This window comes from Cupressus sempervirens, chromosome 3, assembly GCF_028749045.1.
Source record: "Cupressus sempervirens isolate cs-2001-9-10 chromosome 3, ASM2874904v1, whole genome shotgun sequence".
NCBI lineage: Eukaryota > Viridiplantae > Streptophyta > Pinopsida > Cupressales > Cupressaceae > Cupressus > Cupressus sempervirens.
The window spans coordinates 1,109,337,279-1,109,353,258 of NC_143120.1; the positions used below are offsets into that span (position 1 = coordinate 1,109,337,279).

Sequence of the window (15,980 nt, forward strand, 5' to 3'; positions counted from 1 at the left end):
GTAGATATGTGTACACAATTCTTATGAATATCTATCTATTCTATGTTAAGTAATAATTTGGAATTAACTTTATAATACTGTGAAAAGATTCAATTAGGCAGTTTTCCACTATGATAGAGGTTATAATAATTTGGAATTAACTTTAATGGTTGAGAAGAATTTATCTTTTATAAAAAATACTTTAATTTATTCTTGTAAATAAATAAGTAATTTTACTGAAATTCAAAAGTTTCTATTTGGGATTCAATATTTTTTACAATATTGTTATCACTTAAATTGTTATTGTTCATAATGGCTATCTATTATTGAAAATAACAAATCATGTAATGTTACATCAGCACACCAATAAATTATGTCTTAGCATACAAGTATTAGTCTTGCCTTTTTCCTTCTGATAACATATTGATAGGCAATCATATTTTTTTAGACTGGTGATAGAACATCATATTTGATGATGTGGTCTTGAAACCTTACTTATAAGCAAGGACTTGCAAGTAAGGTGCTACAAAATTTTACAAGTGATTCAAAATTTCCATTTAAATTTTTGAAAGGTTCAAACTACTGTCCCAACTACAAGATCTTCCAATTATGAAATATAGTCACCATATTAGCATTAAAATTTTATTATTTTGACTTTCATTATATTTATGTCATGAACTCTCGAAACATACAATTTTCTAATTGTTCATCTATTAATAATTTACTTATTCATTGTTATAAATATACAAAAATCAGAATAGTTATTTTATTTTTATTGATGATTACGTAACATTTAAAATAGTAAATTATAAATATTGAGGGTAAAATTATAGTTAATTCTTTGATTACAAAAGCACTCAAACATGCACATATAAACACTAAATTTTTAAAAAGATTGTTGTTATAATGCAATAACAATTTTTTTAATATAAAATAACATACAAAGCTCTAAAATGAAACTACATTGGCAAGTGCTACTAAGATTCCATGTCTGTTTTTTAGGCAAACTCATTCAATCATATTTCATGAATAGTAGTTCACAAGAACCCATCTCCCATGACAAAAATTGAACACTTAGCACTCGTTGCATTTAGGTAATGCTCACAAATATGGCATCAGGAGTTCCCAAGAGGCCACAAATACAGGTACTAATCTAGCTCAAGTGTGTTTAAGCATGGAGTTCCCTCCAAAGTTAAGTGTACTTTACTTGCAACCTCATTTGTGAAACCTTACCAAGTGTTGTACCTTATGAACCATTCATTATAAACCCCTTGTGCTCATCAATTGCTAAGAAGAAAAAAAATTATGCAGCAAGTCAAATTCAGATATTTCTATTGGGGATCAACTATTTAGTTTTTGAATCAAACTCATTCACCCATAAATCATGAGTAGTGGTTTAAAAGAACATCAAACTCTAATGAGAATGAATGGAACACTTAGAATTCATCGTGTCCAAGGGAGCCTCGCAAAGGCGAAGTATGAGAACATCCCAAGAGGTCAACCATCCACATACTACTACATCTCAAGTGCCTCAATCACAAAGTTTCATCCAAGAATAAACCCACTTTGCATGCAACCTCATTTGTAAAACCTTCAACAATTATTGTGCCTTTGGAAAGCCCCTTAAGCTCATGAATTGATATTGATATTAGGATTCAACTCTATATTTTTTGAGTCAAACTCATTAACTCATGTTTCATGAATATTTGTTCAAAAAATCATCTTTCATGAGAATGAATATATTACTTATAATGTATTGCATCTAGGTAATGCTCAAAAAGGTGAAGAGGTGATTCTTCCTCCTAGGTCACCCATCCAAATACTACTCCAGCTCAAGCGAATTTAACCACAAAGTTTCCTCCAAGGTTAAACTCACTTTTCTTGCAATCTCATTTGCAAAGCCTTCAACAAGTGTTGTGTCTTATGAACGATTAATTAGAAAGAACCTTAAGCTCACCAATTGATAAGTAGAAGATATTTTTCATAGAATGTCAAATTGGGATATTTCTATTAAAATTCAAATGTGTAACTTTTGAGTCAAACTCATTGACTGATGTTTCATGAGTAGTAGTTCATAAGAACTCATCTCTCATGAGAATGAATGGAAGACTCTGTTAATATACTTAAGGTCCTATCAAATAATGATCAACCAAAATAGATCTTTAACTATATATAACCTCACACCACATGCATGCAATGTAAACTTCTAAAACTATTAATAAGACAACTAACAAAATATTCACACAAGTAACACAAAGACAGCAATTATTTTCATGTGCAAACCCTTGGCCAGAGGGAAAAACCATAGTGGGAATTAGTACCTAAAAGTATTTTTCACTCTTCTAAAATGGATTTTGTTAAAGACTTAGCCCTATTAGGACATTATAATAATGCTTTCTCAGGGGATTACCCTACTAGGAGCCACTCAATTCAAGGACTTGCATCTAGCCCAGTAGCCCTATTAGGAGTAACTTCATTGAAGGATTTCTAACTCAAGCTAATGAGCCACCCGGTCAAGGGAGCTAATCTTCAGACTTGTTAGGATCTTGCTCATCATGTTAAGAGATACTTGGTTAAGGGATTTAGACTTGAGAACTTGTTAGGATTCAACAAGGTAAGTGATATGGTATAACACTTCTTAATTGCTTGTATAGATCTAATTTAGCTTAACATATGCCTTTGATTACAGGAATTCATCTACCTGCTTGATTAAACACACCATTCATGATTATCACACTTGCCAATATAACATTTTGTCACATAAATACACATCTTAATCTTCAGGGAGGCCACCAGCTTAACCAAAATGTATTACACTTGAATTTTACCTTAGGCTTGCCCAAAATGTATTACTAAGCCCTAGTGTGTACTTTACCAAATCAACTCGATCACCAATTTAAACCGCACATCAATTCAACGAAGAAGATCTTTCCTTATGCACATTTTCCAATGAACATACATAACTTCAAGAAAATTGATCACAATGACCAATGTATGACCAATTCTATATAACCCATTAGTTCCACATCATTTACACATCATCACTTATCTTTACATTATGAAATATCTACCAGACTCATCCCAAATCCTACTTTTTGAGGATCAAACTTAAATTGTTCTAAGTGTTCTTTCTTTTTCTCCTAAATATATTCCAATTATCCAGATCATGTCTTCATGTAAAGAAAATCATGCATAGTTGTAGAAATGATCACATAAGAGAGTATTAGGAGCCACTCAATTCAAGGACTTGCATCTAGCCCAGTAGCCCTATTAGGAGTAACTTCATTGAAGGATTTCTAACTCAAGCTAATGAGCCACCCGGTCAAGGGAGCTAATCTTCAGACTTGTTAGGATCTTGCTCATCATGTTAAGAGATACTTGGTTAAGGGATTTAGACTTGAGAACTTGTTAGGATTCAACAAGGTAAGTGATATGGTATAACACTTCTTAATTGCTTGTATAGATCTAATTTAGCTTAACATATGCCTTTGATTACAGGAATTCATCTACCTGCTTGATTAAACACACCATTCATGATTATCACACTTGCCAATATAACATTTTGTCACATAAATACACATCTTAATCTTCAGGGAGGCCACCAGCTTAACCAAAATGTATTACACTTGAATTTTACCTTAGGCTTGCCCAAAATGTATTACTAAGCCCTAGTGTGTACTTTACTAGATCAACTCGATCACCAATTTAAACCGCACATCAATTCAACGAAGAACATCTTTCCTTATGCACATTTTCCAATGAACATACATAACTTCAAGAAAATTGATCACAATGACCAATGTATGACCAATTCTATATAACCCATTAGTTCCACATCATTTACACATCATCACTTATCTTTACATTATGAAATATCTACCAAACTCATCCCAAATCCTACTTTTTGAGGATCAAACTTAAATTGTTCTAAGTGTTCTTTCTTTTTCTCCTAAATATATTCCAATTATCCAGATCATGTCTTCATGTAAAGAAAATCATGCATAGTTGTAGAAATGATCACATAAGAGAGTATAGATAATAAATCACGAATAGCAATATTTGGATCATCACAAATTCGATGAACCAATCAAATCATTCATTGTCTATCACAAAGTATGAAACCCAGTTAAACTATCTCACTTCAATAAACCATAACTTTGTCCATACTTGTGTACATTACATGAAATAGCATATACATCATCTTGAGATATCTTTGAGGCTCTCATATCAACCACACACTCCAACTCAACGCATAGATCAACCACACATTAGATTTATATTTTTCATCTCGCCTAAAACAATGCTCCCCAATAAATAGTTAATAGACAACCTTCAAGTTGACAATAGTGACAAGATAATAACTGATCAATTGACCATCATTCTTCGCATCAATACAATCCACATTAGTTATGCCAACACATTTAACACTCACTGCATTTGAGTGATGCTCATAGAAGTGAAGCATATGGACTTCCTGAGAGGTCACTCATTCAAAGAGTTTTGTGCCTTATGAACAATAGAATAGAAATCCCCTTACACTCATATAATTTGATAAGTAGCAGATATTTTTCACATTAAGTCAAACTCATTGGCCCATGTTTCATAAGTAGTGGTCCACAAGAAACCATCTCTCATGAGAATTTCTAGTACACTTAGCACTAATTACATTTATGTGACGCTCACAAAGGTGAGGCACCAAGACTTCTTTGGGGATCACCCGTCCTAGTTTTTGTTGAAATTGAGGAAAGATCAACCCATAGCTCCCAAGAATCACTTGCATCCAAACACCTGTCATAGAAAGTGTGAAGCAAAGCTATGGAGGCTTGAATTCAGAGATCCACATAAGATGAGGCATTCTTGATTTACAAAAGATAAATTGGGTAAAAGTACAAAGTTGTGTCACCTTTCAGGCTGACTCATCAAAACAACTAAATTTGAGTATTTCTATCTAAAAATCAATTTTGTTAAAACATATTATCTAAACAAATTTGTTCTAGCTAAGTTATATATGGTCTCACACTTTTTCAATTGGAAATGGCTATTAAATGCATAGTTTATACTAGTTTGTGTCCAATTACTAAAGAAATAAAATTATTTCAAAACAGTGGTGTTTCAATAACTCTTACTATTTTTTAATAACATATAAACACCATTTTATAGAGCTTAGAGTCCAAAATATTGTCATATAGAATTTATAGTGTTTTAATTAGATATATTATATTGTAATTAAAAAATTCTACAAGCACATATTTTAACACTTGAAAAGATGTCAATTTTGAGAAAGAAAAAATATTAAATCATATCAAAAAAATCTAAAAATTATATGACGTTTTAGAGGAGAGAGTCATCTTCTAGAATACATAATTTTTCTCTTAGATAAAATAGATTTGTTTTGAAAAATATGGTGGGAGATGAAAACTATCGATTTTAGGTGAGTTGAAATTTGAATCATTATAAAAAAGAAAATATAGGTCTAAAGCTGATTTTTATTTTTGATTGCTCTAACTATATATGTTATCTATAATATAGTCTAAGATCAAAAGGAAATAAATGTATTTTCCTATAGTTTTGTGGTGGGAACTAGACCCCCAATTTTCAACATTTTTCAATAGCTAAAAAATTATCTATAAAAATTAGAAAAATATATCAATTCTTATTTCAAATAAATTTTTAAAATTATAATCCTAAACTTCATCTATTTCTACACATTTTTTTAGTTTACTTCATTTTCAAATTCAAAATAATAATACCAATTTTATGTCATTGAAGGTGAACAATTATACTTTTGTTAGCTTTTTTTTTTTACAAAAGCGTGACACAAGTTTGTGCTTTCACCCAATTGTATTTGTATTAAATGAATGGTTTAAAAAGAGAGGTCAATCTTTGAAAAAAGAAATAAAAACCCTTAAAGGTAACTAACCTAGGTTGCATGATAGTAATTAATAAAGGAAATAATTATTATATGCCTAAAGTTTAAGTAAACTAGAGATAATAAGAAAATATCTTATTGCTTTAACACCCCCCTCAAGATAAACTTAGGAAGTAGCTAAAAACCTAGAAACTACTACTGAAAGTAAATTTGGGTCCCCCCAACAAGGCTAGATAAGAAATCTAAGCACAACCAAATCTTTGTAAAGAGGAGAAATAGAGAAAATCGCATAGAAAAAACCCTACTCCAAAAAGAGATGGAAATAATGTTGAAAGACTAATGGACAAAGAAGCCTCCAAACTAGAGAATCTCCCAAAAGATACGAATAAAATAATGATCACAAAGAACACTACTTAAGCATATAGAAGACGCAAACATTTTTGAAAAATAATTTATGATCTAAAAAACCTCCAGTGAAATAAAACCTAACCAAGTAGAGAATATAATTTGCATGAGTTCCCTCAAATGACACTTCTTGAATTAAGAGGGACACAAATGAAAACAACTGAACTTGAAGATGCAAATGGCATAAAACACCAAAACCTGAAGAGTTCATCAATCAAACATGGAGGGTTGCATCCAAAGTAGAAATGAAATGAAAAGTGTCCATATGGTAAATTATCCATCTCCTCAAATGAATAGCTACCCAGCCATTGCATCCACCTAATACATAGAAACAAATATTGAATACATAGCTGACTCCATCGAACCAAGGAAGCATAAAAACCAATAGGAAAAACCCCCCCTAATGCAGACAAATGTGAGGTGAGAGGCAACTGAAAAAAATGGGCCAATAAGAAATGCATGTCAAGGAGCAACAATCAAGATGCACAAAAGAAAACATAATAGTATCACGAGGTGATCAATCTTGGACACGTCATTATAGGCTAATGTCACAGAAAGAACACTCACTGGACAAAGGTAGATGGCAAACAAAGACAAACATCAATTGCCCATGGCACTTAATCAGAGTAGTGCATGTATAATAAGGCACAAGATATGGGTATGTGTAGGATCATGGTGGACTAAAAAAGGGTGATGCAAAAACAAAACAAGTCTAAAAACATCCAAAAGTGCTTAAGAAATTGTGTTGACTTTTTCTTCCCAATCCTAATACCAAAGCAAAAAAACCCATTACCTGAACAAATTGGATACCTAATATATCATGTACCCAATCCTTTGTCGCTCATACTAGAGGAATCCCATGGAAATTGGAGGGTTTGGATTCAAACTTAGAGAGCGGTTGAGATTCTCTCATTCTTGATCCATGTGATTAAAATTCAATTGGTCAACGTTATGCCTCTTTGGTTATTACAGAATCAACAAATAAACAAAATTGTCTTTTAGTTCTCTTTTCAATTACAGATTGTTCCATGTATTTAATATTATGAGTTTATAACATAAACTATATAGGATAGTATTATAATATATGATAGTATTATATCATATTATATATTATATAGGATATAAGATATTATATATTATATATTATATAGGATATTATATATTATTGTATATAATATATATTTTAGCATATATAATAATTATATAGCATAAATTTAATATACTATTGATATTTAATATATTATATACAGTTATTATATAGTATGTATATTTAATTATATTATATATTTAATTATAGTTTATATATTTAAGTATAGATTATTTTATAGTATATATTAAATTAGTGTATTTATTATAGTAATTATAAATTAGTAATTTTATATAATATATTATAATAATTATATAATGACATCTCATTTGTTCGAATGTATCGAAAAGGGTCATAGGGTATCCTATGACCCCTTTCAACCCATTCCATAAAAACATATGCTCTTACAGATCCTAAGAGCCCCATAGACATATATAATGTGATTAAATGGGTTGAAAGGGGTCATAGGGTAACTTATAACCCCTTTTGACTCATTCCATGACAACATATGTCCCTAGGGTTCCTAGGATCTCTAGGTATATATTTAATTTGTTTAAATAGGTCAAAAGGGGTCATAAGGTATCATATGACGCATTTCAACCCATTTCATGACAACATATGTCCCTAGGGGTCCTACGAACCCTAGGGACATATCTCATTTGTTTGAATGGGTCAAAAGGGGTCATAGGATATCCTATGACCCCTTTCAACCCATTCCATGACAACATATTGAATTATAGTGTATATATTATAATAATTATAAATTAGTAATTATATAATGTATATTCTAATAACTATATGATGGCATATCTCATTTGTTTGAATATGTTGAAAGGGGTCATAGGGTATCTCATGACCCCGTTCAATCCATTCCATGACAAGATAAGTTCTTAGGGGTCCTTAGAGCCCTATGGACATATATAATGCGATTAAATGGGTTGAAAGGGGTCATAGGGTAACTTATGACCCATTTTGACCCATTCCATGACAATATATGTTCATACAGGTCCTAGAAGCTCTAAGGACATATCTCATTTGTTCAAATGGATTGAAAGGGGTCACAAGGTATCCTATAACCTCTTTCGAGCCATTCGATGACAAAAAATGTCCCTAAGGGTACTACACACACTAAGGACATATCTCATTTGTTCGAATGGGTCAAAAGGTGTCATAAGGTATCCTATGACCCCTTTCAAACCATTCCATGACAACTTACGTCTTTAGAGGTCCTAGGACCCTTAGGGGCATATCTCATTTGTTCAAATGGGTGGAAAGGGGTCATAGGACTCTTTCAACCCACTTCATGACAACATACATTCTTAAGGATCCTAGGACCCCTAGGGACATATATAATGTGATTGAATGGGTTGAAAGGGGTTATAGTATATATTATGACCCATTTTGACTCATTTCATGATAAGACATGTCCCTAGAGGTCTTAAGAGCTCTAAGGACATATCTCATTTGTTTGAATTGGTCAAAAGGGGTTAAAGGGTATCCTTTGACCCCTTTTAAATCATTTGATGACAACATATGTCCCTTGGGGTCCTAGGATCGCTAGGGACATATATTACATGTTCAAAAGGGTTGAAAGGGGTCATAGGAAAACCTATGATCCCTTTCGCCAATTCGATGACAACATATGTTCGTAGGGGTCCTAAAACCTAATAGACATATTTCTTATGTTTAAAAGCATCAAAACCCTATGACCCCTTTCGACCCATTCAATAACATGTCCTTAGGGAGCCTAGAACCCCTAGTGACACATCTCATATGTTCAAATGGATTGAAAGGGGTCATAAAGTACCCTATGATACCTTTCAACCCATTTGATGAAAATGTACATCCCTAGAGGTCCTACGACCCCCAAGGGACATACCTTGTATGTTCGAATAGGTCCAAAGGAGTCATAGAAAAACATATGGTGACTTTTGACTCATGCACTGACAACATATGCCCTAGGACCCCTAAGGAGATATCTCATATGTTTGAATGGGTCAAAATGGGCCGTAAAGAAACCTATGACCCCTTGCAACCCATTTGACGACAATATGTGTCCCTAAGGGTCCTAAGACCCCTGGGGACATATCACATTTGTTTGAATGGGTCGAAAGGGGTCATAGAGAAACTTATGACCCCTTTTGATCCATTTGATGATAATATACGTTTCTAAGGGTCCTAGGATCACTAGAGACGTATTCCACGTGTTCAAAATAATCAAAAGAGGTCATAATAGGGAAACCTATTATCTTTATTAACCCATTCGATGACAATATATGTCCCTAGTGGTCTTAGGACCCCTAAGAATATATCTCACGTGTTAAAAATAGTCGAAAGGGGACATATGGAAACCTATGACCCCCTTTTGACCCTTTCAATGACAATATATGTCCCTATGGGTCTTAGGACCCGTAGGGACATATCTTGTTGGAATTACAAGTGGGAAAGGAGTAAACTTTTGAGAGGGGAGGTGAATCAAGAGTTTAAACTTGGACCCATAAAACTTTCACCTTTCATACATCACATGCATAATAAATTGAAATAACATATAAAGCATATGCATCAATCATGTAAACATGTAATTAAACACACACACTTAACACTAGATATGATTACTAGAAACCCTCCAAATGAGAAAGTAAAACTGGGATGGGGATGACACCTACAAATCTTCACTACTACAGCAATAAAGTGTATCCAATTAAGGTTACAATCATTTGATTATGAATCATGATTTGCCATATGAAAAGCCTGCCCTGTTAAAGGCTTACAAAGACTGTTAAGTCTCACCTTGTTAGAGGATTTCAACACCCTATTAGAAGTGTGCCTTGTTAGAGAACTTCAACTTACAATTAAGTAAGCACCCTATTAAAGGATTTCATACAGCTTGTTAAGACTACTTTTTTAAGAGATTTAAGGGAAAGGAGTAAACTTCTGACGAGGGGGGCGGTGAATCAGGAATTTAAACTTGGACCCATAAAAATATCACCTTTCATACATCACATGCATAATAAACTGAAATAACATATAAAGCATATGCATCAATCATGTAAACATGTAATCAAACGCACACACTTAACACCAAATATGATTACATAGAAACCTTCCAAATGAGAAAGTAAAATTGCGATGGGGATGACACCCACCAATCTTCACTACTGCAGCAATAAAGTGTATCCAATTAAGGTTACAATGGTTTGAACATGAATCATGATCTGCCCTGTGAAAGACCTACCATGTTAAAGGGTTACAAAGACTGTTAAGTCCCACCTTGTTAGAGGATTTCAGCACCCTATTAGAAGTGTGTCTTATTAGAGGACCTCAACTTACAATTAAGTAAGCACCTTGTTAAATGATTTCATACAGCCTGTTAAGACTACTCTGTTAAGAGATTTAATTGAAATCGCTTGTCAAAATGTCTCAGCATAGATCCTGCGGTTGGCACTTGCTTGCCTGATAACATATCACCTCTATTCAATATCGGATTGATCCTTCATGATCTAATGTATCAATGCTATATCCTTTATCCTCGGTTCTTCACTTAACTGATTCTGCAATTCACTCTTACTACTAAGTCACTTTGAATGCTTCTGCAAACTGTCTTGTTCACTCCTCCAATTCAATCATTCACCCCTTTGCAATGCTCTCAACATCGCTAAAAATTTAGGGCTCCATCCTCCTTAAGAAGACTTAGGTGGCTTAGGGTTAGGTATGAATCTATCGTTGAGATTCATCTATTTTCATGCTTAAACTTTCCCATTTTCTGATTGTTTGCATGTAATTGCATAGGGAATCTGCATATAGATTCATCCTTATCTCCAAAAGATCAAAATCTATCCTTAGCTCAGCTGAAAAATGGTTTACATAGTTGTTTGTGCCATAACAAACAAATATGTCCAATTTGTGTCACTCAACATATGTAGTCCCTAATGCTCGGCATACACTATTCTAACTCAGCACTTGAACTACTCTGCATCTACTGTTGATTCAGCACTTGAATCACTCGGCATGGTCTATCTGCTCGACACTTGAGTGACTCAGCACGTGAGTGACTCGGCACTCATTGCTAGCATGATCTCATGTTTACATATTGTACTCGATATGCATTACTAGTTCAGCATGAACTGAGTAAATGTCTTAAGTGTGTTGACACTCACTTGTCAAAACCAATCTGAGATCAACAATCTCCCCCTTTGACATGAGTGTCAAAAACACTTGAATATACATAATCAATCTAATCTACTTGAGTATAACATATCATGACTCGACTTATATACAAGACTTCAAAATTTCAAAATTTTGCAATAACCTGTATACCTCAAAATTTATAACTCCCCCTGAGTTAATATGTCTGTTTTGTATCCAAAATCTGTTCTCCATTCTAAGTAGATTTGTCCCTATTAACTGATACTCTTTGACTTCAATGCACTTATACTCTTTCATGCTCTCCCTTCGTTAATATTTGTTCTGCTTTGTTTCTATCTCTGCATTGTATTCCAAAAATGTATAACTCCCCCTTTCTTTATTCTTCCTCATAGGATATTCTCAAACTTTTTGTTGTCTCCCCCATTTTATATGTCTCCCCCATAGGATATTCTCCCCCTTTTTAACACTTATGTCAAATGGGCTATACACGTATAGTGTGTTTGTCCAATAATGATTTATGTGCCTTCATTATAATTTTAAGAGTTGCATCCCAATTGTCACATGCAACATCCAATGACTTGGATGGCAAGCTTGGCAATAAGGTGTACTAGGCCATCTAGAGTAGAATGATTAGGGTCTTTCTTTAGCAAATTTTTTGCATAGCGTAGCTCCTTGTGCAGTATCTCCATATGAGGGGTGAGAGACACCTGTATACTTGTCAATTTGGCTCTTATGCTAGCCTCTTCTGTTGTTAATACAACTTATTGAATTTGTGTTTGAATCAATGTGTTAAAATGCTTCTCACTCTGAGCTGGGTTTTGAGGTAACCTTGTACCTAATATGTTTAGATTTCTCTTAAGGCTCAAAATATAATGTTTGGTCTCTTGGGTGAAGAGTGTAGGGTCACACAATTTGGTGTACAATAAGAATACGTTCTCAAGTACCTTCTTCACATCCTCAACCTTTGTTGCTAATGCAACTTGAGTCAATGCTATCTCACCAGATATCTTCTCATTGACCTTGCTCTAGAATTTCTTTTCTGACCACTCTAAAAGTTTAGCACTTGTATCAATGTCTTCATTGTTGACCTTTTCCACTATGTCTGACAATTATTCTAGTAGTAGCTTGGTCTCTTCAAGAGTAGGCAGACTAAATGCATCCAAAAAGATGTCTTTTATGTCTTGAAGAGCTTGCTTCTACCTGTATTCTCTCCTAAACATTTCTTGATGGTTCTTCTTTTCTAAAGCTTGTCGCAAAATGCTTATTTGATCTAACATCATTGTATCATAATCAAACATTGGAATAATAATCTCTTCATCAAGAGTGATATCACCATAGTGAATTACCTTTTCAGCTTTTGAAGAGCTTGAGCCTAGCACTAAGATCTGCAATGGTATAGCTTCCATGCTCAACTTTTTAAGATCTTTTGTAGGAGAAGTGCGAGATGTTGGTAGAGTTACCAGTGCCTGGATGGCTTCTTGCTCCTTTACCTTAGGTGATTGCTCACCTTCTTCAGATTGGCTCTTGTCTAATACAATGACTTGAATAACACTTTGTCCTTGTGCCTCAGGTACAAATGAATTTATCTGTCCTGCTTCCTGTTGTCCATTTGTATCTTTCTCTTCTGCTTGCTTCTTCTCAAGAGTAACAACTTTCACGAGTGTATCAACCTTAGTGGGTGTATCTACTATAGTTTTAATCAAAGGTTGCACTGAAGTAACTGAAGGGATGAAAAAAGATGGTTCTTGTGGATTCACCTTATCCCTTGTGATATTAGTTACTGCCTTTTGGAGCTCATCTACACTAACCAAGACTGGATTATCACATAACTTAGCATGTAGTGTAGATTGGTCCAATATTTTCTTCGAGTCATCTGCAGTTAGTGGATTGATGTTCCAAGTTGATGCACTAGGAACATCCTTGACAATAATTGTTTCAATTGACTAGATTGTGTCATGTGGGGGACTAACACTCGGCACTTGTGTGTCCTGCACACTTTATTCATCTTGTTGTTATTTAGTTGTAGCCGTGTCATCATCTTGCTTTTGTGTTTCTTCCCCAACTGTATTATCTTTATTCTCATCTTCCTGTTTGTCATCATCTTCTTTGTCATTTTCATCTTTATCATCATTTTTACCCTCAAAAGGATCAACTTCTCATTTCTTTACAGTGGTCAACCCATAGATTAGTTTTCATATTTGGGTAGACTTTTTTACCACATCTTCAATATTATTTTGAAGTATGTTGAAGGATCTATACTTAGGTGTAAACCTAACTCCATATTTCTTAGTAGCCTTACCAATCTTCCCTTTTGTCAATTATGATAGAACTTGCGCCAATGTAGTTTCCTTTATTTGTTTTTTTTTTTTTCAAATTTAAACAATAATGCCATTTTTGCTCAACTAAATCATATAATTTCTTGGGTATTGAGTTAGCAAATTCTAACGGCATAGTCTTAAATTTAGACATCATCACATATAGGGCATCTTCTACTAACTTTTGTTCTTCTTTCTCAAGTTTCTCAAAATCACTATGCTTAAATCTAGACAAATCTACATTATTTCTAACATTTTCACACACATTTTCAATATCAGAAAGTGGTTTGTGACTTACCACTTTGAATTGACATAAACCATATGATTCAGTCTTCTCTTCATCTAAGTCAAGCTGTGCAACATACTTTCTTCTTAGCTTCTTCTGCACTTGGCCTCCTTGATCTATAGCCTTAGTCTTTTCCTTGGCTTTTTGTGTATTTGAACGTGTGTTGGCTCTGGTGGTAGGAGCAGTAGGCTTGGTTGGGCTAGATGTGACAACTTTCTTTGCCTTGACCATAGGTTGTACCTTAGCCTTTCTCTTCTTTGGCTCGACTTGTGTAGGTGCTTCCTTGGCTTCTTCTTCCTCAGCACCTTCTATTTCTTCTTCTTCCTTGCCCTCTCCCATGCCTTGGGTTAATGCAAGAGGTCCTTTTGTTTGTTCTTGTTCTTCCTCTTCATCTTCTTCCTCTTCTTCCTCACCTACACCTTCACCAAATTTGGATTTAGCTTCTTTACCGGTTTATCTTTCTTCTTAAGTGTGGAGGCAATTTTCAACTCCATTTTAATCTTTGATTTCATCACATCATAGTTTCTGAAGATTTTTGCAATCTTGTCAACTTCCTCTACTAGAAGTGTAGTTATTGTTGTTGATGCTTCATCAACATTGATCTCATATCCAAGTGGTCTTAACCATCTGACCCTTGGTGTAGCAGCTTGTATAGAAGTGTAATCAGCATCAACTAGAAAGCATATATCATTGTAGTGTTGCTCAACCAATGAAACAGATATCCTCATTCTTTGCTTCATTGACTTCTTAAAGTCATCAAAGTAGCTAGTCATCAATGTTTCAAAATTTTCTCCCATTTGTGCAATATACTCATTGATCTGCACTGTTATTGACCTATTGGTCTTCCATCCAATTGTACCAAATGAGGGGAATGTATTTTGTACATAAAATAATATACAGAAAAGTATTACACCAAATTTGCATTGTGCACTTTTGGTTTTCCTTATAGCTCCTAGGTTCTCCATCAATTCTTGTAATTATAGCTCACCTAGATCATAAGTATGATCTTTTTTCACAATTTTATAGCCAACATCCACTGCAATACATGGTACACTATTCAATCTGCTAGATTGATAGAATTTGTGTGAAATTACTCTAATGGCAAAGTCTAATAGTGGATCAATGATAGTATCAATTGTCATTCCTCTCTTGTTCCACTTTGCCCCTGTGTTTCTCTCTATCACTTCTTTGGAGTCGCTCCTTAGAGTCTTGGGCCGATCTAGGGTTGGGTAGCGAGTCACCCTGTGAATTATCCTCTTTGATATCTTAATTGGTCCTCCTTCTAGCCATAGGGATCCATCATGTATTCAACTTAAAACAATTTTGATCCATTCGGTCTTGAAAACAATAGGAAAATCTAGGGCATGGGTCAAACCCTTTCTCTCAAAAAATTTATATTCTTCTTTTAGAACACCATTATCACATAATCTATCATAGGCTTCTCTAATTTATAGGTCTCCAATGATACCAATCTTACAATTGTAACATTTCCTAACATCCTAAACCACAATAACATTCGGCGGGATCATTGAAAGTGCGCCAAAGGGATCTTGTTTGTATGTTATGTTAGGGATACCCTTGAATATGGGTTGTTTGACCTCGCTACTAACTAGCTAAACATTTAAAACCTCTTTCCCTTCTACTTTCTTCGAGCTAGATGTCATTTTTCAAACAAAGGTTTATGCAAATTAAAAATTGTGTAGCTCGGCTTGCGATAAATACCTTATAAAATTTGTATACTGGTGTGAGATCATCGTTGAAATCTTTGCAAACATTTTGAAAAAGTTTTTGAATCGCCTTCTACTCTATTTGCTCTTGCTTGAATTTGAAATGACAAAAAATGAGTGGAAAACAACCATATACCCTTCAAAACCCTTGCATTTAATGCTTAGT

General features: G+C 34.0%; 1 protein-coding gene across 2 annotated transcripts in view; it reads right to left on the reverse strand.

The window, feature by feature from the left end:
- Window positions 1-4,097: 4,097 nt before the first annotated feature.
- LOC149570671 (uncharacterized) overlaps window positions 4,098-15,980 on the reverse strand; it is a 109,362-nt gene continuing 97,479 nt past the window's right edge. The window contains exon 8 of one of the 2 annotated variants that reach the window (XR_016362995.1): window positions 4,098-4,767. The gene's annotated coding sequence lies outside the window, so the exon portion shown is untranslated. The remainder of the gene's footprint in view (window positions 4,768-15,980) is intronic. The other variant, XR_016362999.1, reaches the window with a different exon arrangement.